Genomic DNA, 26,916 nt, shown 5'->3' on the forward strand with positions numbered 1-26,916 from the left:
CAACGAGGAATGAAGAAAGTTCAACCATAAAAGCACCATCTCCAGATGAATCTCAGCCAGTGGAAATGCCTCAATCTTTGGGAACTACTCCGCTAACAGTGGACATGATGTTAATGGCTATGGAGAGTATGTTTCAAAGGATTGAAAATAACCAAACAAATCGGCAACAACAATTTGGTGAACACCTCATGGAACGGTTTGACAAGCGACACCACTACCTGGATAACGTGATGCAAAGAGGGTTAAAAGACTTGGAGAAAGCCATTACTAAATTGGCTCCTCTCAAGCTCAACCAAGAAGACGATATGAATAGAATGGATGGTGTACATTATAATGCCAAACATGATGGAAAGCCTTCTATGCCAGAAGAGAACAAAGTAAGACAAATGATGCCACCTCAAATGATGCCACATTCTTCTTACATGGACAAGGGCAAGAGACCTATGGGTGATGCTTCTTATGAGAGATCAAATGCCAGTATTCCAAGAACTTCATCCTTTATGCAAGATGCAAGAAGAGGGTATGAATAGAAGGGATTTAAAGATGCAGGTGATTGGCAATTGGAAGATGAGCAAATGCATAGACACTTGGGTGAAGGAAGAGGATTTGATGATCCAAGAGCACGGCAGAGGGGTTCAAGAATGCATGGTAATTTTGACAATGCTGTGAAGGACAAAATCATATTTAATAAGTTCAAAGGAGAATCAAATTCTATCGAAGACTTTGAAGAGTGGGCAAACAAGATGGATCTCTACTTCGAAATCAGCCCAAGGAGCGAGATTGCCAAAGTCTACTTCGCCTCACTTCATCTTGAAGGTTTTGCTCACACTTGGTGGAGGAGGAAGCAATCTCATGGTTATGTCATCACTACTTGGGAAGAATTCAAGAATGACATGGCAGAAGAGTTTACTTCTCGCATGCAAAGGGACAATCACATTGTGGAATGGGACAAGCTAGAGCAAATCACTACCGTGAAGGAATATTCTCACAAGTTTCTAAAGCTTCTATTATACTTGGATGACTTTGATGAGCATTATCTTGTTGTCAAGTATATAAGGGGCTTGAAAGCTCCTATTGGTGGTGATGTCAAGTCTCATGAACCCGCCACTTTGAAGAAGGCAATGATGCTTGTAGAAATTCATGAAGAGAATTGGAGTTGTCCAAGAACTACTCTTGCAAAGTTGATGTTTTGGTGATTGAGTTGGGACCCATTGACATAGTACTTGGATGTGATTGGCTGTCCACTTTGAACTCTTTTACCATGAACTTACAGAAAAGTTTCATGAGTTTTGTGCATCATGGAGGGGTTATTACATTGAATGGAATGCAAGGGTCCAAGCTCTTCATGATCAATGCTACTCAAATGAAGAAAGAGTTCAAGAAAGAGGGCTATGTTTATGTACTACAGCTTTGCAAAGAGGAAGATAATAGCAAAAAGGATTGCATCGAAAATGTGGACATGGTTAAGCTACTCAAGGATTATGAAGATGTGTTTACCATGCCAAAATCAATGCCGCCAAAGAGGAGTGTTGATCATGCTATTGATTTGGAACCAAATGCCAAACCAATCAACAAGCCTCCCTATCGTTTGTCAAAGGTTGAAAAGGAAGAGGTGGCAAAGCAAGTCAAAGAACTCATTGACATGGGATGGGTTGAACCAAGTCAATCTCCTTTTGCTTCTCCGGTGCTACTTGTGAAGAAAAGGATGGTACTTTTCGCATGTGCATTGATTACCGTGATTTGAATAAGATCACCATCAAAAATCGATTTCCAATACCAAGGGTGGATGATCTTTTGGATGAGTTGAAGGGTGCCACATGCTTTTAAAAGATTGATTTGCGTTCCGGATACCATCAAATAAGGATGAAAAGTGGTGATGAGTTCAAAACAGCATTTCGTACAGAAAGGGGTCTTTACCAATTCATGGTTATGCCGTTTGGATTATGCAATGCACCGGCAACTTTTCAAGCATTGATGAACAAAGTGCTTCAACCTTTCCTCTACAAGTTTGTATTGGTCTTTTTCGACGACATACTTATCTATAGCAAAGATGAGGAAGTGCATTTGAAGCACGTGAAAGAGGTTTTGGAGGTCTTGAGGCAAAACAAGTTGTATGTTAAGGAGACAAAATGTACCTTCATGGCACATGAGGTGGAATATTTGGGTCACATTGTGAGCAAGGATGGCATTTGTGTGGATCCAAAGAAAGTGGAATGTATTAGGAATTGGCCGATTCCTTCAAACACTACTCAATTGAGGGGATTTTTGGGGTTATCTTCATTCTATAGGTGCTTTATTGCCCACTATGTAGAAATTGCAGCCCCAATGTGACGGACAAATTGAAGAAGGAAACCTTCTTTTGGGATGCCATTGCCAACAAAAGCTTTGAAGACATGAAGAAGATGCTCACATCAGCACCTATTTTGATATGTCCAGACTTCACCAAACCTTTCACAATAAGAGCGGCGGATGCAAGTGGAAGAGGGATTGGTGCGGTACTTTACCAAGACCATGGAGTCATTGCTTATGAAAGTAGAAAGCTGAATGACAAAAAAAGAGAACTCCATGTGTATGAGCAAGAGATGATTGCTATACTCCATGCTATCAAGAAATGGCACCATTACTTATATGGGAGTCATTTTTATGTGAGAAGTGATCATAGGGTGCTGAAGTATTTCCTCACACAACCCAATTTGTCTCCTAAGCAAAGAAGGTGGGTAGCAACACTACAAAACTATGATTTTGAAATCACATACACAAAGGGCAAAGAAAATGTGGTTGCCGATTCCTTGTATCGTATGTGGGCCTGCTCATTGTATGCTATTTCTGAGGTGCATAAAGATTGGCCATGAAGATACAAGAAGAGTACTTGTTTGATAAAGAAACCTCACAAATAGTGCAGAAATTACAGCAAGGTGTATGTGAAGAGTTACCCCATTATGAGCTGAAAAATGGTCTCCTCTACTACAAAGGAAAAGTCTACTTGGTTCCTACTTCATCGTTTATTAAGAAGATCATGGAAGAGATGCATCGTACTCCTATGGCTGGTCATTTGGGTGTCTACAAAACCTTTGATGCAATAAGGAAAAGTTTCTTTTGGAAGGGGATGTGGAAGAGCATTCATGCTTATGTAAGTGGGTGCCGGTCATGTCAATTGAACAAGGATCCTACACATAAACCGGGAGGTTTGCTTCAGCCATTGCCCATTCCCGAAGGCAAATGGAGTCATATATCAATGGATTTCATTACTAACCTTCGGCACACAAAGAAAGGGTGGGACAGCTTGTATGTTGTGGTGGATAGATTGACCAAAGTGGCCCATTTCATTCCTTCCAAGGTCACATATTCAGCCCAAAATGTTGCCAAGCAATTTGTTGATGGGGTTTTCAAGTTGCATGGTATGCCGTCACAAATTGTGAGTGATCGCGATGTCAAATTCATGAGCACGTTTTGGAGAACATTGTTTGAATATATGGGAACCAAGCTTACTCCAAGCACCGCCTATCATGCCGAAACCGATGGTCAAACAGAAAGAGTAAACAAATGGGTGGAAACATATCTACGCCACTATTGTCATGATACTCAAAGCACATGGGATGATTGGTTACCTTTGGCTGAGTTTGCTTACAACTCAACATATCATGTGAGCATTGGCATGTCACCCTTTGAGGCTTTATATGGTTACAAGGTCAATTTGCCTATGTTGGTGGGTACATATGAGACTTCTAACCATAATGCCAAGGAGGAAGCTGAAAGGATGCAAGCTTTGTTGCAACAATGCAAAAGTAATTTGAAGGTTGCACAAGTGAAAATGAGACAATATGCCAATGTTCATCGAAGACCATTGGAATTCAAAGTGGGAGATTGGGTTCTTTTGAGAATACCAAAGTCAAGATATGCGTCTTTGAAGGGAAGCACCAACACCAAGCTAGCTCATCGCTATTATGGTCCTTATCAAGTGATACGAAGAGTTGGGGAGGTTGCATATCAACTCTTACTTCCATCTACAACAAAGATTCATGATGTGTTTCATGTCTCTCACTTGAAAGGATATGTGGGTATGATCGATCAAATGGTTGATGAGTTGTCTCCAATGAATGAAGAGGGAATGATTGAAGGTACAAGGAAAAAGGTACTTCGCACTCGTACCTTGGTGGAGTATCTTGTTCAATGGAAAGGTTTACCTAAGGAAGAAGCTTCATGGCAACCTATTTCAGCATTGGAGGGATATGAAGCATTGATAGAGCAATATGGGTTGGTGTAAATTCAGCCACATGGAACATTCTTCTTCGAATTTGGGGTATTCATTTGATGTTTCGAGGACGAAACCATTGGGGAAGGGATGGTTTGTAAGAAAGCATTATGGGCCCAAGGCCATGGACAACTAGTAAGAAGATGTGAACTCTTGGGTGGAGTATAAATACCAATGTAAATGGGATTATGGCTCATTCATGATAATGTTATCTATTCCAAGAATCAATGGTGAGCTTCTCCCGTGAGATGCTAAGTGGTGACTCCTTCATGAGCCACTCCCTTTGGTGAGGGACTAACCCACCCCTGTTACTTTCTTTCACAATTTGCTTGGTTAGAGGCTCACTTTTTCCTATAAATAGAAGCCCTCCCCTTTGTTGAAACATAATAGTGTTTTATGCACTGTTAGTCTGCTCCTCCTAAGCCAATAACTGTGAATTTATTCATAATTCACTAGTTTTTGACATTTTCCTCTTCCAAAGATTGGTGGCCACTCTTGTTACAAACAAGAGTTGAACCCTCAAACCATCAAGCCAAAGGAAAGCTCCAAGAAATTATGTAAGTAGAGATTCTTGTAATTTTCTTTATTGATTCTATGTTTTTCTAATGTTTATGATTGTTTGAAGTGATAAATGGATGTTATGCCTTGATCGAAAGGCTTTTCCCCTCTCTCTCTTCTTAGAATCAACCCTTCTTTATCCTAGTTAAGTGAAAATTGTTGGAATTAACCTTTTATAATGTTTTCTCTTTTATAAGTGAAATTTGATTAGTATAGATTATTTTAAATCAATTAGAGTTAATTTTTAAGACAAAATTAAGTAGGAAGAATTAAAAAATGGTGAGCCATACAAAGGAGGTTATGTCAAAATTTTTGGAAATAAGAATTATCTTTTATTATGCTAAAAGAGTAATTCCTATCAATTCTATACTCTAAAAGTGTCGTTTTCCTGCATAGAAGATGCATATTGATTATTATTATTTTTATGCATAAAGGAATAATTTTCTTTTATTATGAAAGTGTTACTTTCATCAAAATAGATTTTCATGCATAAAGGAATAATTTTCTTTTATTATGAAAGTGTTACTTTCATCAAAATAGATTTTCATGCATAAAGGAATAATTTTCTTTTATTATGAAAGTGTTACTTTCATCAAAATATTTTTTTAGGCATAAAACATTATTTCTATCATATTTGATTTTTATGCATAAAAGTATGCATAAAAGATTATTTTTATTATAAAAGTGTTACTATTATCATACTTGATTTTTATGCATAAAAGTATGCATAAAAGATTATTTTTTTATTATAAAAAAGTTACTTTTATCATATTTGATTTTTATGCATAAAAGTATGCATAAAAGATTATTTTTTTAATTATAAAAGTGTTACTTTTACATATTTGATTTTCATGCATAGAAGAATGCATAAAAGATTATTTTTTTGTTATAAAAGTGTTACTTTTATCATATTTGATTTTTATGCATAAAAGTATGCATAAAAGATTATTATTTTTTATTATAGAAGTGTTACTTTTATCATATTTGATTTTTATGCATAAAAGTATGCATAAAAGATTATTATTTTTTATTATAGAAGTGTTACTTTTATCATATTTGATTTTCATGCATAAAAGTATGCACAAAAGATTATTTTTTTATTATAAAAGTGTTACTTTTATCATAAATGATTTTATTCTTTGTAAGAAAGCATTATGGGCCCAAGGCCATGGACAACTAGTAAGTAGGTGTGAACTCTTGGGTGGAGTATAAATACCAATGTAAATGGGATTATGGTCATTCATGATAATGTTATCTGTTCCAAGAATCAATGGTGAGCTTCTCCCGTGAGATGCTAAGTGATGACTCCTTCATGAGCCACTCCCTTGGTGAGGGACTAACCCACCCCTGTTACTTTCTTTCATTGGTATCAGAGCATGGCTTTTGATCCATGATTTTTAATTTTTCTTTTCTTCTTCTCATTTCGTGAAATTTTTGCTTCATTTGATTCATGGGGGAAGGGGATATGGCTAAGGTAGAGTTTGTGGTTCAAATCTGAGCACATGGACCTAATTTTTTTTGAATGAGTGGACCAAATTGGGAAAAATTCACTAATCTTGATTAGCAATTGTTAATCAAAAACGTTTTTCTGTTTTGGAGCTTTCTTGCAAACCCTAGCCATGGAATCTCAACATGAGCAAAGGGCATTGAGTCTCCAAGTCAATTGGGAGTGAAAGCAACTTTTCAAGCACACCAAAGAGCACCAGAAGAGGGGCGGCCAACTGCAGCAGCCCGCCTCAGAAAACACCATTTTTCAAGCTCACAAAGAGCTTGGCTTACTAAGCCAAGCTCCCCATTGAAGCTTGGGTATGTTCTCTCATGTATGTAGCAATGTTTTATGAAGTATTTCACCTATTTTCCATGAGCAATGGGGCTCCCAATGTGGCTGAAAATCACTACCAAAGCTGCCCACGTTTTTCACCAAAGTGACCCTAATCTTCATCTCCTTCAACAAATTCAAGCATTAAGGCTTCCCGGGTGACATTGGTGAGTTGCTCCATCACTTCCTTACAATTTTGAAGCATTCTTTCAAGCTATGGAGTGAATTAGGGTTTTATTACACATAAAACCCTAATTTTCAGAAATTGGACTTTAATCATGGCCATTCATGCTCTTCTTTATGCATTATGAATGCTTGAATGCTACACATAGCCATTCAATGCTATGTCTTGCATATTGGCATAAGTGAGCATAGCTTTTGGCACATTTGGGGGATTGAATACATACTTCACATGATTTGGATGTTGTTGATGTATGTGGAAATGTATTGACATTGCCATGAGTGGATGTGATGAAGGAAGCACTATGAACCATGTATTATGATATGAATGAGCATGAGTCATGCTATAAATCAATTGTAAGTCAACTCTACTCATTCATTTGAGCTTGTAACCACATTCCACTCACGATTGTACCCCACTTTATTCCTAGAATCTAGAATGAAGTAAGGGTACCTTGGCATTTGGAGGAGAGGCCAAGGGGAGAATGTCTTGAATCTTCCTTGCCGTTAGTGCCGTGTAACGCGGTAAGGAAGAGGATTAGGTACTTGGTGGTAAAGAAATGGCCTCAACCTTCACCTTGGGATGTAAACTTGGTGAAGGGGTGAGAAGTGCTTGGCCGGGAGATCGGCAAGCATCGACGCGCTTCATCGACCACTTCATTCGACTTGAGCAAACAAGCAAATCCTTTACATCGAAGACTTCTTATGCAAAAGGACAAAATTGATGCCATAAGGTCACATGCTTAGATGGAAAAATGATTGAGGATTGATTTGCTTACAGTGGTCAAATGCATAAGGATTTTAATACTTGATTGAGATGCTTTGATTTGATTGAGATTTGGTGCAAAAAGAGGGGAGACTATGGCAAAATTTTTACAAAATTTGCCTACTTGCAGCCAGGACAAAATTTACCTACTTGCAGCCAGGACAAATCCTTGAATTTCTAGGGTTTTTCAAAAGCTTTTCAAATTTGTCTTGAAAGCCCTTCAATCTACCCAAAAACCTCTTTCAAACAAGCTAAAGATCACTCAAATCGGAGTAGTATTGAGAGCGGTCAAAGTCAAGAGTTGACTTTCAGCTAGAATAGTTGACTGGTCAAAAGCTGTTGACTTTTTCAAATCTGTTTTTGGGGATCCTTACTCGTCTCGTCAAGAGCTTCGCATCGATATAAAGATCACCCAAATCGGATAAGAATTGAACGGTTAATATCAAGAGTTGACTTCAACCGATATAGTTGACTGGTCAAAGGCTGTTGACTTTTTCAAATCTCTTTTTGGGGATTCTTATTTGTCTCGTCGAGAGCTTTGCGTTGATATAAAGATCACCCAAATCGGATACCGTTTGAATAGAGAAAAAAAAATCAAGTAAGTGGTCTTTGCAAAAGGAGGGATCAATTACGTGCATGGAAATGACTAGAGGAGGTCAAAACAAGGGAGCCGGAATGAAAATGATCAAAGACAACCGAAAGCAATGATGGCAACGAGTTCATCAATGAGGAATGAAGAAAGTTCAACCATAAAAGCACCATCTCCAGATGAATCTCAGCCCCAGTGGAAATGCCTCAATCTTTGGGAACTACTCCGCTAACAGTGGACATGATGTTAATGGCTATGGAGAGTATGTTTCAACGGATTAAAAATAACCAAACAAATCGGCAACAACAATTTGGTGAAAACCTCATGGAACGGTTCGACAAGCGACACCACTACCTGGATGACGTGATGCAAAGAGCGTTAAAAGACTTGGAGAAAGCCATTAGTGAATTGGCTCCTCTCAAGCTCAACCAAGAAGCCGATATGAATGCAATGGATGGTGTACATTATGATGCCAAACATGATGGAAAGCCTTCTATGCGAGAAGAGAACAAAGTAAGACAAATGATGCCACCTCAAATGATGCCACATTCTTCTTACATGGACAAGGGCAAGAGACCTATGGGTGATGCTTCTTATGAGAGATCAAATGCCAGTATTCCAAGAACTTCATCCTTTATGCAAGATGCAAGAAGAGGGTATGAACAGAAGGGATTTAAAGATGCAGGTGATTGGCAATTGGAAGATGAGCAAATGCATAGACACTTGGGTGAAGGAAGAGGATTTGATGATCCAAGAGCACGGCAGAGGGGTTCAAGAATGCATGGTGATTTTGACAATGCTGTGTGAAGGACAAAATCATATTTAATAAGTTCAAAGGAGAATCAAATTCTATCGAAGACTTTGAAGAGTGGGCAAACAAGATGGATCTCTACTTCGAAATCAGCCCAAGGAGCGAGATTGCCAAAGTCTACTTCGCCTCACTTCATCTTGAAGGTTTTGCTCACACTTGGTGGAGGAGGAAGCAATCTCATGGTTATGTCATCACTACTTGGGAAGAATTCAAGAATGACATGGCAGAAGAGTTTACTTCTCGCATGCAAAGGGACAATCACATTGTGGAATGGGACAAGCTAGAGCAAATCACTACCGTGAAGGAATATTCTCACAAGTTTCTAAAGCTTCTATTATACTTGGATGACTTTGATGAGCATTATCTTGTTGTCAAGTATATAAGGGGCTTGAAAGCTCCTATTGGTGGTGATGTCAAGTCTCATGAACCCGCCACTTTGAAGAAGGCAATGATGCTTGCAGAAATTCATGAAGAGAAGTACTTGACAAAGTGGGCTAGCAAAGGGAATATCAAAGGGGAAGTGATCACAAGGACTGAAATGGGTTCTCATGCAAACACAAGACCTAATCTTCCAAAATTTCCTACCGTGTATGGTAGAGGGTCTAATAGACTTCCATTTAAACCACCATTTATGTCCAACAACAAAGCTACATACAATGAGTCCAAGCCAGCAAATGGGGGTTCAAAAAGCAAGGTTATCAAGGAGGACCGTTTCCATGAAATGAGGCTCAAAGGTCTATGTTTCAAATGTGGAGAAAAATGGAACAAGGATCACTTCAAAGTATGCAAATCCAAGGATATTTCCATAAGCTACATTATCACTGAGGACAATGCTAATCATGAGGAGGAGGAATTCCTTGAATGCAATGATGCCTTAGGATGGGGAGATCCTCATGAGGGTGGAGGTTCTCATGATGATGGTTTTGATGAAGAAAATCCCGAGTTTCCTTTTGATCCGGGTGGGAACCTAAGTTTGCTCATCATGACAAAATGGATGATGGGATACCTCTATGCGTGTGGAATGAAAACAATAGTGCACATACTACCTTGTGTACAATCTCTCATGATGCTTATGCGGGAAGTAAGGGTGCCAACACATTGAGATTGAAGATCAAGGTGAATGGGAGAACAGCATATGCACTCATTGATACTGGAAGCACGCATAGTTTTGTCAATAAAAGGTCTTTGAACACTCTCAAAATGCAACCAACTTCTTTACCAAACAAGCACATGGTGCAAGTGGCCAATGGTGATTCAATGGGTTGCAATATAAAGTGTCAAAGTACAAAATTGGAGTTGTCCAAGAACTACTCTTGCAAAGTTGATCTTTTGGTGATTGAGTTGGGACCAATTGACATAGTACTTGGATGTGATTGGCTGTCCACTTTGAACTCTTTTACCATGAACTTACAGAAAAGTTTCATGAGTTTTGTGCATCATGGAGGGGTTATTACATTGAATGGAATGCAAGGGTCCAAGCTCTTCATGATCAATGCTACTCAAATGAAGAAAGAGTTCAAGAAAGAGGGCTATGTTTATGTACTACAGCTTTGCAAAGAGGAAGATAATAGCAAAAAGGATTGCATCGAAAATGTGGACATGGTTAAGCTACTCAAGGATTATGAAGATGTGTTTACCATGCCAAAATCAATGCCGCCAAAGAGGAGTGTTGATCACGCTATTGATTTGGAACCAAATGCCAAACCAATCAACAAGCCTCCCTATCGTTTGTCAAAGGTTAAAAAGGAAGAGGTGGCAAAGCAAGTCAAAGAACTCATTGACATGGGATGGGTTGAACCAAGTCAATCTCCTTTTGCTTCTTCGGTGCTACTTGTGAAGAAAAAGGATGGTACTTTCCGCATGTGCATTGATTACCGTGATTTGAATAAGATCACCATCAAAAATCGATTTCCAATACCAAGGGTGGATGATCTTTTGGATGAGTTGAAGGGTGCCACATGCTTTTCAAAGATTGATTTGCGTTCCGGATACCATCAAATAAGGATGAAAAGTGGTGATGAGTTCAAAACAGCATTTCGTATGGAAAGGGGTCTTTACCAATTCATGGTTATGCCGTTTGGATTATTGAATGCACCGGTAACTTTTCAAGCATTGATGAACAAAGTGCTTCAACCTTTCCTCTACAAGTTTGTATTGGTCTTTTTCGACGACATACTTATCTATAGCAAAGATGAGGAAGTGCATTTGAAGCACGTGAAAGAGGTTTTGGAGGTCTTGAGGCAAAACAAGTTGTATGTTAAGGAGACAAAATGTACCTTCATGGCACATGAGGTGGAATATTTGGGTCACATTGTGAGCAAGGATGGCATTTGTGTGGATCCAAAGAAAGTGGAATGTATTAGGAATTGGCCGATTCCTTCAAACACTACTCAATTGAGGGGATTTTTGGGGTTATCTTCATTCTATAGGTGCTTTATTGCCCACTATGCAGAAATTGCAGCCCCAATGACGGACAAATTGAAGAAGGAAACCTTCTTTTGGGATGCCATTGCCAACAAAAGCTTTGAAGACATGAAGAAGATGCTCACATCAGCACCTATTTTGATATGTCCAGACTTCACCAAACCTTTCACAATAAGGGCGGCGGATGCAAGTGGAAGAGGGATTGGTGCGGTACTTTACCAAGACCATGGAGTCATTGCTTATGAAAGTAGAAAGCTGAATGACAAAGAAAGAGAACTCCATGTGTATGAGCAAGAGATGATTGCTATACTCCATGCTATCAAGAAATGGCACCATTACTTATATGGGAGTCATTTTTATGTGAGAAGTGATCATAGGGTGCTGAAGTATTTCCTCACACAACCCAATTTATCTCCTAAGCAAAGAAGGTGGGTAGCAACACTACAAAACTATGATTTTGAAATCACATACACAAAGGGCAAAGAAAATGTGGTTGCCGATTCCTTGTCTCGTATGTGGGCCTGCTCATTGTATGCTATTTCTGAGGTGCATAAAGATTGTATCATGGACATACAAGAAGAGTACTTGTTTGATGAAGAAACCTCACAAATAGTGCAAAAATTACAGCAAGATGTATGTGAAGAGTTACCCCATTATGAGCTGAAAAATGGTCTCCTCTACTACAAAGGAAAAGTCTACTTGGTTCCTACTTCATCATTTATCAAGAAGATCATGGAAGAGATGCATTGTACTCCTATGGCTGGTCATTTGGGTGTCTACAAAACCTTTGATGCAATAAGGAAAAGTTTCTTTTGGAAGGGGATGTGGAAGAGCATTCATGCTTATGTAAGGGGGTGCCGGTCATGTCAATTGAACAAGGATCCTACACATAAACCGGGAGGTTTGCTTCAGCCATTGCCCATTCCCGAAGGCAAATGGAGTCATATATCAATGGATTTCATTACTAACCTTCCGCGCACAAAGAAAGGGTGGGACAGCTTGTATGTTGTGGTGAATAGATTGACCAAAGTGGCCCATTTCATTCCTTCCAAGGTCACATATTCAGCCCAAAATATTGCCAAGCAATTTGTTGATGGGGTTTTCAAGTTGCATGGTATGCCGTCACAAATTGTGAGTGATCGTGATGTCAAATTCATGAGCACTTTTTGGAGAACATTGTTTGAATATATGGGAACCAAGCTTACTCCAAGCACCGCCTATCATCCCGAAACCGATGGTCAAACAGAAAGAGTAAACAAATGGGCGGAAACATATCTACGCCACTATTGTCATGATACTCAAAGCACATGGGATGATTGGTTACCTTTGGCTGAGTTTGCTTACAACTCAACATATCATGTGAGCATTGGCATGTCACCCTTTGAGGCTTTATATGGTTACAAGGTCAATTTGCCTATGTTGGTGGGTACATATGAGACTTCTAACCATAATGCCAAGGAGGAAGTTGAAAGGATGCAAGCTTTGTTGCAACAATGCAAAAGTGATTTGAAGGTTGCACAAGAGAAAATGAGACAATATGCCAATGTTCATCGAAGACCATTGGAATTCAAAGTGGGAGATTGGGTTCTTTTGAGAATACCAAAGTCAAGATATGCGTCTTTGAAGGGAAGCACCAACACCAAGCTAGCTCATCGCTATTATGGTCCTTATCAAGTGATACGAAGAGTTGGGGAGGTTGCATATCAACTCTTACTTCCATCTACAACAAAGATTCATGATGTGTTTCATGTCTCTCACTTGAAAGGATATGTGGGTATGATCGATCAAATGGTTGATGAGTTGTCTCCAATGAATGAAGAGGGAATGATTGAATACATTCCAGAAGCTATCTTGGGTACAAGGAAAAAGGTACTTCGCACTCGTACCTTGGTGGAGTATCTTGTTCAATGGAAAGGTTTACCTAAGGAAGAAGCTTCATGGCAACCTATTTCAGCATTGGAGGGATATGAAGCATTGATAGAGCAATATGGGTTGGTGTAAATTCAGCCACATGGAACATTCTTCTCCAAATTTTGGGGTATTCATTTGAGGTTTCGAGGACGAAACCATTGGGGAAGGGATGGTTTGTAAGAAAGCATTATGGGCCCAAGGCCATGGACAACTAGTAAGAAGGTGTGAACTCTTGGGTGGAGTATAAATACCAATGTAAATGGGATTATGGTCATTCATGATAATGTTATCTGTTCCAAGAATCAATGGTGAGCTTCTCCCGTGAGATGCTAAGTGGTGACTCCTTCATGAGCCACTCCCTTGGTGAGGGACTAACCCACCCCTGTTACTTTCTTTCATGCTTAAGTTAGATGCATAAAAGAAATTCTTTTATATTAAAAGAGTGATTTTCATCATAAATGATTGTATGCATAAACATATGCATCAAAGATATTTTTTTAATATTAAAAGTGTGATTTTCATCATAAATGATCTTATGCATAAATAGGATGCATAAGAAATAAATTCTTTTATTCTAAAAGTGTAATTCCTACTAAATTGATTTTATGCATAGAAAGATGTATAGAAAGATGCATAACGAAATCTATTTTTTTAGTTCAAAAGAGTAATTTTCATCAATTTTGATTTTATGCATGAGAAGATATATAAAAGATTGAATTATAATTCAAAAGTGTCATTCTCATTTAAATGAATTTATGCATAGGAAGATGCATAAAAGATTGATTTTTATTTCAAAAGTGTTATTCTCCTTAAAATGAAATTTATGCATAAATAGATACGTAAAGAAATTTTATATCAAAAATAAGAATTCTCTTGTATTCTATAAATAGATACGAGGATGTGAAACGAATCAAATAGATGAAAATGAACGAGGAATAGATGGACATGTATGTTTGTGAAAGAATGGGCGTAGTTATATGAATGTGAAAGAAATGATGTAGATGTATGTGAAGGATGTATGTGAAAGGAAATGATGTAGATGTATGTGAAGGATGTATGTGAAAGGAAAGATGTATGTGAAGGATGTATGTGAAAGGAAAGATGTATGTGGAAATGGATGTATGGATGTAGATATGGAATGTGGATGTGGATGTATGTGGATGTGGATGTATGTGAATGTTGATGTGGATGTGCGGATGTGGATATGGATGTAGATATGGAATGTGGATGTGGATGTATGAACGTGAATGTGGATATGTAAATGTGGATATGAATGTGAATGTGAATGTGGATGTGTGAATGTGGATATGGATGTAGATATGGAATGTGGATATGGATGTATGAATGTGTAATGTGGATATGGATGTATGGATGTGAATGTGAATGAATGTATGAATGTGAATGTGGATGTGGATGTATGAATGTGAATGTGGATGTGGATGTATGAATGTGGAATGTGGATATAGATATATGAATGTGGAATGTGGATATGGATGTATGGATGTGAATGTGAATGTGGATGTATGAATGTGAATGTGGATGTATGAATGTAGATGTGGATGTGGATGTATGAATGTGAATGTGGATGTGGATGTGGATGTGAAAATGGATGTATGGATGTAGATGTGAAAATGGATGTATGGATGTAGATGTGAATGTAGATGTACGAATGTGGATGTGTATGTGGAATAATGAATGCAAATATGAATGTGAATGGATATGAAGTCGATATGAGCGAATGGATATGAATGTGAATGTGAATGGATATGAAGTCGATATGAGCGAATGGATGAGATGAGATGTCAAGTGAATCAGAATGTGAATGAATAATATAAGATCTGAACGAATGAGATGTAATGAGAAATGGAAGTGATGAGACGTAATGTAAATTAAGAAAGATAGGAATGGATGTTATGCAAAGTGAATGAATCTGATGTGATGGGATGGAAAATGATGTATCTAGTCAAGAATGGATACACATATGAATTGGAATTGGATTAAGTAATATGGATTGATGTGGAACAATCTGGAAAGATGTGGGTTCATTATTGAAACTGTATTTGTGAACTGTTTGCAAATGACTGTTTTATGTCAAAGATGCTGGGGAAGCATTTTGACTGTCTTGAGTATGTGGTCCTAGAGACCTACCTAATAAAGTTGGAACAGCTCACGGAGAGTCAACGGAGGATGTCTTGCGTAGCAAAGTCGGCAAGGTCGGCCGAGGTCTTGACTTGCCTCGGTTCGATTTAAATGGTGAGCTTCCGGTACGGTGGATGGGGGACCAAGGAAGCGGCCTATGAGTGAAGCGCTAGGTGACCTGCGAAGGATCCTAGAGGGTGCCGACCATACGCTGCTCCGGCTCTGGGTCACCGAAGATACCCACACGTGCGTCGTGGAAGATATTGGAACAAGGAGTAAGAGTTGTTTTCTGAAATCGAGTATGGATCTGGTTGATTGACCTTGCTGGTCCTCAACTGATGAGTCCATAGCTCTCTTATATGGATCTGTTGGTTGATCTTGCTGATCTTCAACTAGGATTCCATCTTTATATGTGAATATATTGCCAGTTACTATGAGCTAGGAACTATTGAAAAGGCCCCTGATGAGTGAACAGGTGGTGAGCGTTCTGGTTGCCAATGATGCCATAAGTACACCGATGAAGGAATGATTGGAAATAAGGATTCAACCAGAGATTTTGAGGATTGTGATTAGTGACACAATGGTTTCATTAAAGGATTGTTTTAAAGATAGCTGATGCTGAGAAAAAGGCAACTTCATATTGGGTGTGTAAGTGGTGTGACTAGTTTTATGTTTGCATGAACATCCAGCTAGGGGGCCTGCGAACTCTTTTTCCTGGTACCCGGGACAAAACCTAACCAAATTCCTAATTGGATCCCATGACTACAGTGGTTGGGCAGTTGGCTAACCCATGGGACTGGATGGGGTTAGGCTGGACTGATGGATCCGTAAATCGAGACTCAATTTCTGTTTAGTTCGATAGATGAAGTAAATCCCGGACAAAAATTGTTCTATGGAAAAAGAATCAATGGCTGTGCCTGATGAGGAAAAAAGCGTTGGTCTCTATGATCCAAGTGCAATCTGTCCCTTGATCTGACTATAGAACTTACGAGTTCGGTCAGATCAGTTCAGTTAGTTAAGGCTTTTGACTACGTTAGGGAAAAGTTATCTTGGTAGAATCGCCCGTGCCTTCCGGAGGACAAGAGAAGTTTTTCCGAGTTTGGTTTGGCAGAATCGAGGAATTAGTCACCTGTCTGGATATCCGTGGGGGCGAGGCCCCGAGTGTGGGACCCTGCCCTGCGCAAGATGTGCTACTTCCGCTGCTAGCACCCGAATCCGTTGCGCGGTGGGGATAGGGATCTCACATATTGTGGTTGTCAAAGTTGGGGTAGTCTTCTTGCATATGCATGTTTAAGGTGTGTACACTAAATATGCTAGCTTCTTGAGGATACTCAAGGTAGTTGCTGGCTCAAACAAGGGATATGTGTTCACTACATAATCGTCTTCATTCTGCTCCTCCTTGGGCTACATGTGAATGTGCTAGAATGGGTGCATGCTATTGTACCTACTTTTTCCCTTTGACAATAGCTAGAATGTTATTAGTAGTCAATTCAATATTTAGATTCATATATCTAGATTTATATCCATGGTCTCTCCAAGGTTGTAAGAGCGTTATTGGGACATTAGCAGGAACATTAAGAGAAATAAAACTATTAGTATGACGTGGATTCATATATCTAGATTTATATCCATGGTCTCGCCAAGGTTGTAAGAGTGTTATTGGGACATTAGTAGGAACATTAAGAGAAATAAAACTATTAGTATGACGTGGATTTTGGGAGTTAGTGTGTGGTGGTGGGTCTTGTGTAGTGGTTGTGCTCGTTGTTTTGGTTATGGGGTTATTGCATGGAATTGATGTGAGGTAGAGTCTTCCTTACATTTCAAGGCTTTGTCTTCATCTTTTCAGTTTAGAGGCTTCCTTACATGTTGAGGGCATAGAGCTCTAAGTTTTTTTTCCCTCATCATTTAGGACTATAGCATCTTGCAATAATCTACACCACACATTATTGGATGGAGTTATAGGGAGAATATGTTCTTGAGAGGCTAACCAAATACATATCTCCATGAAACAAGTCCATGGCCACCACAAGTGAGTGTACATAAGGTGATATTTGGTTACTAAATATGTTAAGGGGGATTAGGTGTTAGGGGTTTTGTGTAATAAATATTTGGTTAGTAAATATGTTAAGGGGGATTAGGTGTTAGGGGTTTTGTGTAATAAATATTATGTTATAGAAAAGTAAGGGTTGAAGGGGACCTTGGAGAGCATGGATGCTCACTTATCTCTTCCAATTGGTCATGTCATTCTTGAGGCTCCTTGGAGGAATAAAAAAGTAAGGGTTAGTGTAGAAATGGAAAGAGTAAAAGAAGTTGAAAGGGGACTTTGGAGATCATGGATACTCACTATCTCTTCCAATTATGCTAGCAATTGATCAAGTTATTCTTCCATCTCCTTGAACTTCATCAACAAGCTAACCATCATACACACCATGGAAATACAATACCCAATTAACAAACGGACCGTCGTATGCTCCGTAGAAATAATCTACCCAATTAACAAGCTGACCCTCATATGCACCATAGAAATTACCTACCCAATTAAGAAGATGACCCTTGTAGACATTATCTACCCAATTAACAAGCTGACCCTCGTAGACATTATCTACCCAATTAACACAATGAATCTCATATACACCATATAAATTATCTAGCCAATTAACAAGATGACCCTTGTATGCACCATATAAATACTCTACGCAATGAGACTGCCAAAACTTTAACAAATCTCTGTGTTTTGTAAAAATAACACAATTTTTCTTTCAAAAATTTCATCTACACACTTGCATAAACTTTATTTTCACCACTTATTTCACTAATCATGTTTTTTTAATAGTAATCACTCCTTAATTATGATTACTAACTAATCTACCTATTAATCAAAATTTATGGATAGCACATCACTATTTTACTTTATTTTCATTTTCACATCACTTTATCATGATAACACATCACTATTTGCATGCAAGATGCAGTAACTTAGAATTTGCCTTATTTAGATTTTTAAAGTGGTACATTATATAGTCCATTTGTGGGTCAGTCAAACCATTGATCCAATATACCAAGCCATTACATCTATACATTGATGCCAATCGACAAGTCTAATTAGACCATTGTGCATTGTATGCCAGACTGTTAGACTTGTATGTCATCCTATTCAATTTAATACGCATACCATTAGCTTATTCACCACATTTAATTTATACACTATATAACTAGAGTTGTAAGTCATACCACTTGAGCTTGGCCCAATTATATGTGTATGTTGTACAGTTTTATGATGTTATTCCAATTGTTTTGGTTACTAGATTGGTTTCACCTTGTATCATTAGATACATATGCCGTACTACTAAAGTGTATCTCATACCATTATATAACGGCATGCCAGACAATTATAGAGTTGTGATTTTTTAGAACAAAATTTGGGAATTTAGTCTTTGAGGTTCTAATCTTCATCTATGCTACTCGCTTTGATGTGGAAGGGTACGCCATACAATTATAGAGTTGTGATTTTTTTAAATAGAATCTAGGAATCTAGTCTTTGAGGTTGTAATCTTCATGTATGTTATTGGCTTTGATGTGCTTGCATGGTGAAGCATGGGCTTTCCAAAACTAGCCTAGACAAGGTTGGAGAATAAGTGGGTTCCTAATTAGTCATTAGGTATGGAAGCCCAAATTATAACTCCCTTATGTGTAAGTGAATTTCTCTAATGAGAAAGGGACATTTCCTTGAGTGATGATCGAGAGTTGCTCTTCTCCTTGTGCTCTAGATCTCTATCATGTCCTCTTGCCATTTTGGTAGTGCATGTGTTCTAGTGAGAGTGTGTGAGTAAGAGAGAGAGAGAAAGGTCTATTATCTTTGCGTTATGGAACATGGTATTGCAATAGTTGGGAGTCCCAAGCTCTGCTTGGCTCTGTGTGGACAACTCTTGTGGTGACAAGAGGAAGGCGGGTCTTCTTAAGTGCTAGCTAGCATTTGTGTGGTTTTTATTCTTCTACGTAAGCAACTAAATTTCCAATGACATGTGAAAGGTTAGCTCTCTTCACTTGGTTAGTCATGCTTTATGAGTACAATGGGTTTGAGATTTTAACTCAAGGTTAACACGGACCACCAACATGCATCAATAATGCACACACCTACATCTATAACAAGTTTACACCTTTCTTATGGAAGTGTGCATTGCTCACGAGTGGAGATGGGCCATCTACAATGAGACAAGGGCATGATGGAAACAATTTAGAGTCACTAAAGGATGTACACACATGATGGGAACTACCTAAAAGATCCTTGTCCACCCTCACTTATGTGTTGTCCACCTAAGTGAGAATTAATAACTTTTTGCAAACATTGTATTTTTTACATAATTGTGCTTATTGATGTACTCAAGGGATGACCAAGCCAAGTGAAAGAGCCATCATCCACCCTATGTGTTCTTAGAATAGCCTAAATAAGGTTAGATAATAAGTGGGTGCCTAATTAGACAATAAGTGTCTGCCTATTTAGTTATTAGTTGTGGATCCATCCATCCATTCATTCCCATCTATCTGATTCGCATCCCATCTCATCACATCTATTTACCTCTCATTCTCATCACATCTATTTATCTCTCATTCTCATCACTTCTATTCTCATCACATCCATCCTCTAATCATTCTCATCTATCTGATTCATATCACATCTTATCACATCTATTTATAGAATGTAAGAGAATTCTTATTTTTGATATAAAGATTCTTTACGCATCTAATATGCATAAGAACTTTAGTGGGAAATAACAATTTTATAAAAATTCGTTTATGCACATAAATTCAATTTTAAGGAGAATCACTTTCGAAATAAAAATAGATCTTTTATGCATCTTTCTATGCATAAATTCAATTTTAATGAGAATAACTCTTTCGAAATAAAAGTAAATTTCTTTATGCATCTTTTTATGCATAAAATCAAAATTTGATGAAAGTAATGCTTTTATAATTAAAAAAAATTCTTTTATGCATCTATTTATGCATAAATTCAATTATAACACTTTCGAAATAAAAATAAACCTTTTATGCATCTTTCTATGCATAAATTCAATTTTGATGAGATTAATTCTAATGAAAATAACACTTTTATTATAAAAATATTTCTAATATACATTTTTCTATGCATAGAATAAAAATAATATTTTTAGAATACACAAGCGGTGGGGATTACTCTTTTTGAATAAATAAAAGATAAAACTTATTTCACAAAATTTAAGAAAATTTTGCCATAACCTCCTTTGTATGGCTGACCATTTTTCAAATTTTTTCGTTCTCAAGTTACTTAGAAATTATCCCAAATGTTTTAAAGCATTCTAAAGTAATCAAATTTCACTTTTTTAAAGAGAAACAATATGAAAAGTTTAATTCTAACAATTTGATTACACATCTAGGATAAAGAAAGGCTGAATTCAAGAATGAAGGAGGGGGAAAGCCTTTCCAACAAGGCATAGCATCATTTTTCATTTTAAAGAAAACAAAAATTAGAAAACCATTAAATAGAATAAAGAAAAAGTAGGATTTCTAGCTTACATGAATGTTATTGAGCTTTCCTTTGGCTTGATGGTTTAAGGGATCTACTCTTGTTTGCAACAAGAGTGGCCACAAATTCTTTTGAAGAGGAAATGGTCAAAAACTAATGAATTATCAATAAATTCACTATTTTTGGCTCTAGGGAGGAGTAGAGTAACAGTGCATAAAACACTATTAACCATTTACAAAGGGGGAGGCTTCATTTATAGGAAAAAGTGAGCCTCTAACCAAGCAAACTACTTCTAGAATTTTCTAGATCAGTTTGGTCAATTTTTGACCATTTTTAAGTCTATTTAGCTTACTTTTTGGATCTAGTTGAAGTAGGAGAGAGGAGAGATGAAAATATCTCATTATTTGTGAGTTTAAAACTCAACCACACATGTGAAATAAGCACCTCCTTCATGAGGGGAATTCCCCCACACTGAGGTGTCAAAAATGCATCATTTCTTCTAAATATCTCTTCTTTTTTAACTAATAACCTTGTCCTTAGTCAAATCTTCATCTTATGCTAGTATTTACTCATTTTTGGGGGGATTTCCTTTTATTCTTCAATTTATCTCCTCCCTACATTTGGATTAATCTAATTGGTCCATAGGAACTTTAATTCAAAAATTTCAAAAAATCTGGACCCTTAGGCTAAGGTCCTTTTTACCTGATTTCATTCACATCCATTCTTCACATACACATTCACATCCATTCTTCACTTATACATTCACATCCATTTTCATCACATATCATCCACTCATATCCCATATCATTCATTTACATCGTGATTCACATGACATCACATCTCATCCATTCATTCACATCTATCTGATTCACATCTATCTGACATCACATCTCATCCATTCATTCACATCTATCTGATTCACATCACATCTATTCACCTCACATCTCATCACCTCTATTTACATCACATCCATCCATTCATTCACACCTATCTGATTCTCATCAAATCTCATTACATCTATTCATTCACACCTATTTGATTCTCATCACATCTCATTACATCTATTTGATTCTCATCACATCTCATTACACCTATTTGATTCTCATCACATCTCATCACATCTCATCACATCTCATTACATCTATTCATTCACACCTATTTGATTCTCATCACATCTCATCACATCTCATTACATCTATTCATTCACACCTATTTGATTCTCATCACATCTCATTACATCTATTCATTCACACCTATCTGATTCTCATCACATCTCATTACATCTATTCATCTCACATCTATGCACATCACATCCATCCATCCATTCATTCACACCTATCTGATTCTCATCACATCTCATTACATCTATTCATAGAATTTAAACATAGAATTTAAGAGAATTCTAATTTTGATATAAAGTTTGTTTACGCATCTATTTATGCATAAAAATCAACTTCAGTGTGGGAATAACACTTTTATAAAAAATCCTTTTATGCATAAAATCAAGTTTAATGAGAATAACACTTTTGAAATAAAAATAAATCCTTTATGCATCTTTCTATGCATAAAATCAATTTTAATGAGAATAACACTTTATGCATCTTTCTATGCATAAAATCAATTTTAATGAGAATAACACTTTTGAAGTAAAAAATATGTACTATATAGCACAGATGTGTGCTATGTTGCAGTCATGTCTGACAACCATGTCAAAGATCTAAGTGATGACAACACCTACGTTGGCACTTGTGAGAACAAAGACATATGTGTCATAAAGCACTTGGTGTCCCAACACAAGAAGGCAACATAGGGTAGAATGCCATACTAGCATATGTCCACCACAAGAGTCACAAGGAGTAGCAATACCAAAAAAATCTGCAAGATCAAGTCAGTACAGGGTAGAAAGGACAGGGAATTAAATTTGCACAGCATCCAACAGTATGCTACACATTAGGGAGCAAATCCAAATAGACGACAGAGGTTCTATAAGACTAAGCAAAAATTTTCACACCACCACCACTATACTAATCTAGTTATAGCATGTATAATGAAAAGGTAGCTAGTACCCAATGATGACCAACTCAACTTTATAATGAATACTTTACATTAAAAAAAAAACAAGTAAGCTATCAAGATCAGTATTTTCAAAGATACCAAGCCTAGACTCATGGATCGACAAGGACAAGTAGTAAGTCTTAGAGACAGCATCCACCAAACTTGATCGCTCTAACATGATGGGAGTACATTTGGCTGACACCCACGTTGTCAAGCAAGGTATATTGTTGGGGATATTGATAACACTTGACCCAATGGATCAAGTTACAAGATGTCAAATTAAAAATCTGTATAATTGAAAATTCCCATGAAGGATTGTTTAGATGGAAATTTCGATCTAATGGACCATTATTGTGATAAGGATTTGAATGATATGATATGAGTGAAGTGTTATTTGATGATGATTTCTATATAAGGGATCTTTTTCCCAGGATTCTATTGGGCTCACCAGACTATAAGGAACCCCATAATCAGTTGGATCTTAAGGGAAAGAGTTGTTCTCTAATTTTGCGAGATGAGGACATCTTGCGTTTTTAAGTGGGGTAGGATGTAAGATTCCTCCCCATAGTTTTTGAGGTGTGCATGTGTAAGAACCTCCCCTTCTGATCTTATAATTATCCCCTCTCTGAAATAAAAGGAAGATCATGTTTGGCTTGGAGAGAGAAAATGTCTAGAGGGAGGTAATTAAAAATTGAGATATTTTTGGATATAAAAATCCTCCCAGTGTCTGGAGGAGCAAAAAACATCAAAGGAATATACACTTGTGCAAAAAAATGGAATGCCAAATCAAACAAACTCATTCAAATTATGGCAATGCCTTTGAGCGCTACAAGAAGACAAATGAATGGATGTCAACAAATGACTAAGGAGCCTCATCTGACATCTCATTAGAATACAACTTCTGCTTTGTAGAGGGCTTTTATTTCTTCAGATAGTTGAGAAGAGGGACATCAAGTTCATCACCACCTAGGGGCTTTGGGGTTAACCGTTTGCCGCTCTGGGGTAGGCTTTGGTGGCTTTGGGGTTAACCGTTTGCCGCTCTGGGGTAGGCTTTGGTGGCTTCGGGCTCACTCTTCTCTTGGCTCATATGCATCCTCTGCCAACTGATTGACCGCATCGTTGCCCATTGTAGATTCAACTTCACTTGCCCACTACATATGTGGTGTAAACAGGTCATCCATAGTTGTTGTGGAGCCAACCACCTTATCCTTGCCAGCATGTGAGAATTACTCTACAAGGCAACATGTTCAGTTGTAATTAGTCATACTACTAATTGGAAGGAAAGTACACTTCATCTGAAGATGTCAATGAGCTTACCAGCGACTTGAGTGGAGATGTGCTCTGGTCCCTCACTTCATCTGAAGATGTCAATGAGCTTACCAGCGACTTGAGTGGAGATGTGCTCTGGTCCCTTCCCGAGAGCGACTTCATGTGAAAACCCAAATTTTTCCTTCTCTGTACCTGGAAATCTAATGTGATATATAAAATGCATGCAACATCTTAAAATACTGATGGAATAAAACCCATGTTTAACTTACCAGAAGTATGCTCTTTTTTTACAATTGTTTGCTTTTGGCCCATCATCCTCTTTGCCCTGGCAGGAACTTCTTGGTTGCAGTCCCTTGCAACCAAGCACCATACTCTATGTAGACACATGAGCAAAGCATAACATGTGGTAGACATGGCAGTAGGGTAGTGAGAAGGCATCTAGTGCAGTATCAAACATACAAGTGCTATACATTAGTTAACACAAACACGCATAAAAAAGCAAATAGAAGCCTGGTGCTATATAGCACAAAATAGCACATATGCTTTTGATTGCTATTCTGCATGCAATAACACAGATGCAAGTGGGATGCATTACATAACACATAGTAAAAGACAATAGCACTAAAGTTGTGCTATGCTCTGCATACCACACCTGTAACAAACAATAAGAGACGTATTCTATTGAAGCTATGTAAAGCCCATTATCAGATACTGGGTGACAAGTGGCTTACCTTTGCCTCGAGAATAATTTCTTCTAACTGCGCAATGTTGTTGAGAGGGTTGGCCTGGAGTTGAGACATCAAAACAAGTAGTCGGTCACAAGTTGTCGATCTTCCATGGAACTAATCTCCCCCTGAAGCATTGTAGCAATGTTACTTAACTGCTGGGCACCCTTAGCCCTATGGAGGGCACCCTTAGCCCTATGGAGGGCACCCTTAGCCCTATGGAGGTCACGCACGGCAACGTCAACTCGCATCTTCAACCTGACCTTGCCACCTGTAACCTCTCTTGTGCAAACCTCTTCATGCTGTGTATTTGTTGCTTCTCTTCAAATACTATCACATGCCCTACTTGTACACCTGCACTTACATCATCTGTTTGGGTGGAGCGCGTACTTCCATCTTCCAATTGAGATTGTCTTGTTCTCCCATTCATCTGATCTTCCCATCTCTTACGCTTGTTCTCAATATTGTGCCTTTCCTATTAGCTTCTCATGGCCTCTTCTGCAAATGGAGACCATGCAATAGTGTAAATCTCCTTCGTTGGACTTGTCTTGGCAGTGGGGTAATTCTCCACCGCAAAGGCCTTTGCAAATAGTTGGCCCACTTCATACATAAATGGACCCTCTTGATAGATATCCCAGTTGACAATGCACGAGCTTCTCTGCAAACTCTGGTCTAACGTGGTAAGCCTTAACCTTCTTATTTCTCCCTGGAAGTGGCATTGGGCACGTAAACACTGCATCCCACTCCTCCTCTAGAATGCCTTTGTTTCCAGACAATGTACGGGGATCTATACCCACTGAGTGATAGCCCGCGCTCTTGGTGGAACACGTCAGCATAGCGACAGAACTTTGTTTGTTTAGGAGGCACCACTTTCTTGATGATGGAGTAGACACCAGCCTTGATGAAGAAGCTTTCGCCATCCTACACCAAGCAACCATGACCTCCACATTGAAGCAGTTCCAAGGGCTCTCTCTCTCTCTCTCTCTCTCTCTCTCTCTCTCTCTCTCTCTCTCTCTCTCTCTCTCTCTCTCTCTCTGCTCATGAAACTGCCCTCTGTGGACATGCATGTAAGTTACTTGTGACAACTTGGAGCCTTGGACGTCAAGCGTGAAGCCGAGCAAGGACACGGAATTACAACGCTGTTGAGAAGGAATGGCAGCTTGGCTCTCTCTCTCTCTCTCTCTCTCTCTCTCTCTCTCTACCCATGAAAGTGCCCTCTGTGGGACATGCATGTAAGTTACCTGACAACTTGCAGCCCTAGATGTCAAGCGTGAAGCCGAGTAGGACAGGGAATGGCAGCTTTGGCTATGGTGGAGGACAGGGAGAATGAGGCAGAAGAGAGGGAAACTCTGGTGAGGGAAAGGGGAGAGTCATTCATGCACAAAAGACACCACTCCTATCAATAATTTTACCAGTCCCAAATTTAAATATATTTTAAGTCTTAAAATATTATTTGAAAATAAAAGATTCTTTTCAATTCTCACCTTAGGTATGCTATGAGATGGAGCTATATAACTATTCATGCTTTCACCCTTGTCTAAGCGTGGCTAGAATGCCCTAACCCTTGGGATGAGTCTTCCCTATTTTCAAGTTTATTTTCAAGGATTGGCTACCCTTGAATATATAATTGAGATTGGTTTCACTAGCCTTGTGTCTCTCGTGTAAGGCCTTCCGAGGATCATGGTATATGACCCTCTTCTCTGAAAAATCCATCACCATAAATGTGTGGCGGAAGATTAGCTCAAAGGTCTTAATCTTTGCATCTTGAAGGATGATAAAAGGTTTAGTAGTGTTCCTGCGGCCGTAAGATTGACCATGAGGATTGTACCTATGAGTATGAGTGGGCCTCCCTAGGTCTCCTGAAATACTTTGTGATTATGGTGACACGAAAACCCACCATCCAAGATTATAGAGA

This window comes from Cibotium barometz, chromosome 7 (genome assembly GCF_041138505.1).
Source record: "Cibotium barometz isolate CiBa-2024 chromosome 7, ASM4113850v1, whole genome shotgun sequence".
In the NCBI taxonomy this organism is placed as follows: domain Eukaryota; kingdom Viridiplantae; phylum Streptophyta; class Polypodiopsida; order Cyatheales; family Cibotiaceae; genus Cibotium; species Cibotium barometz.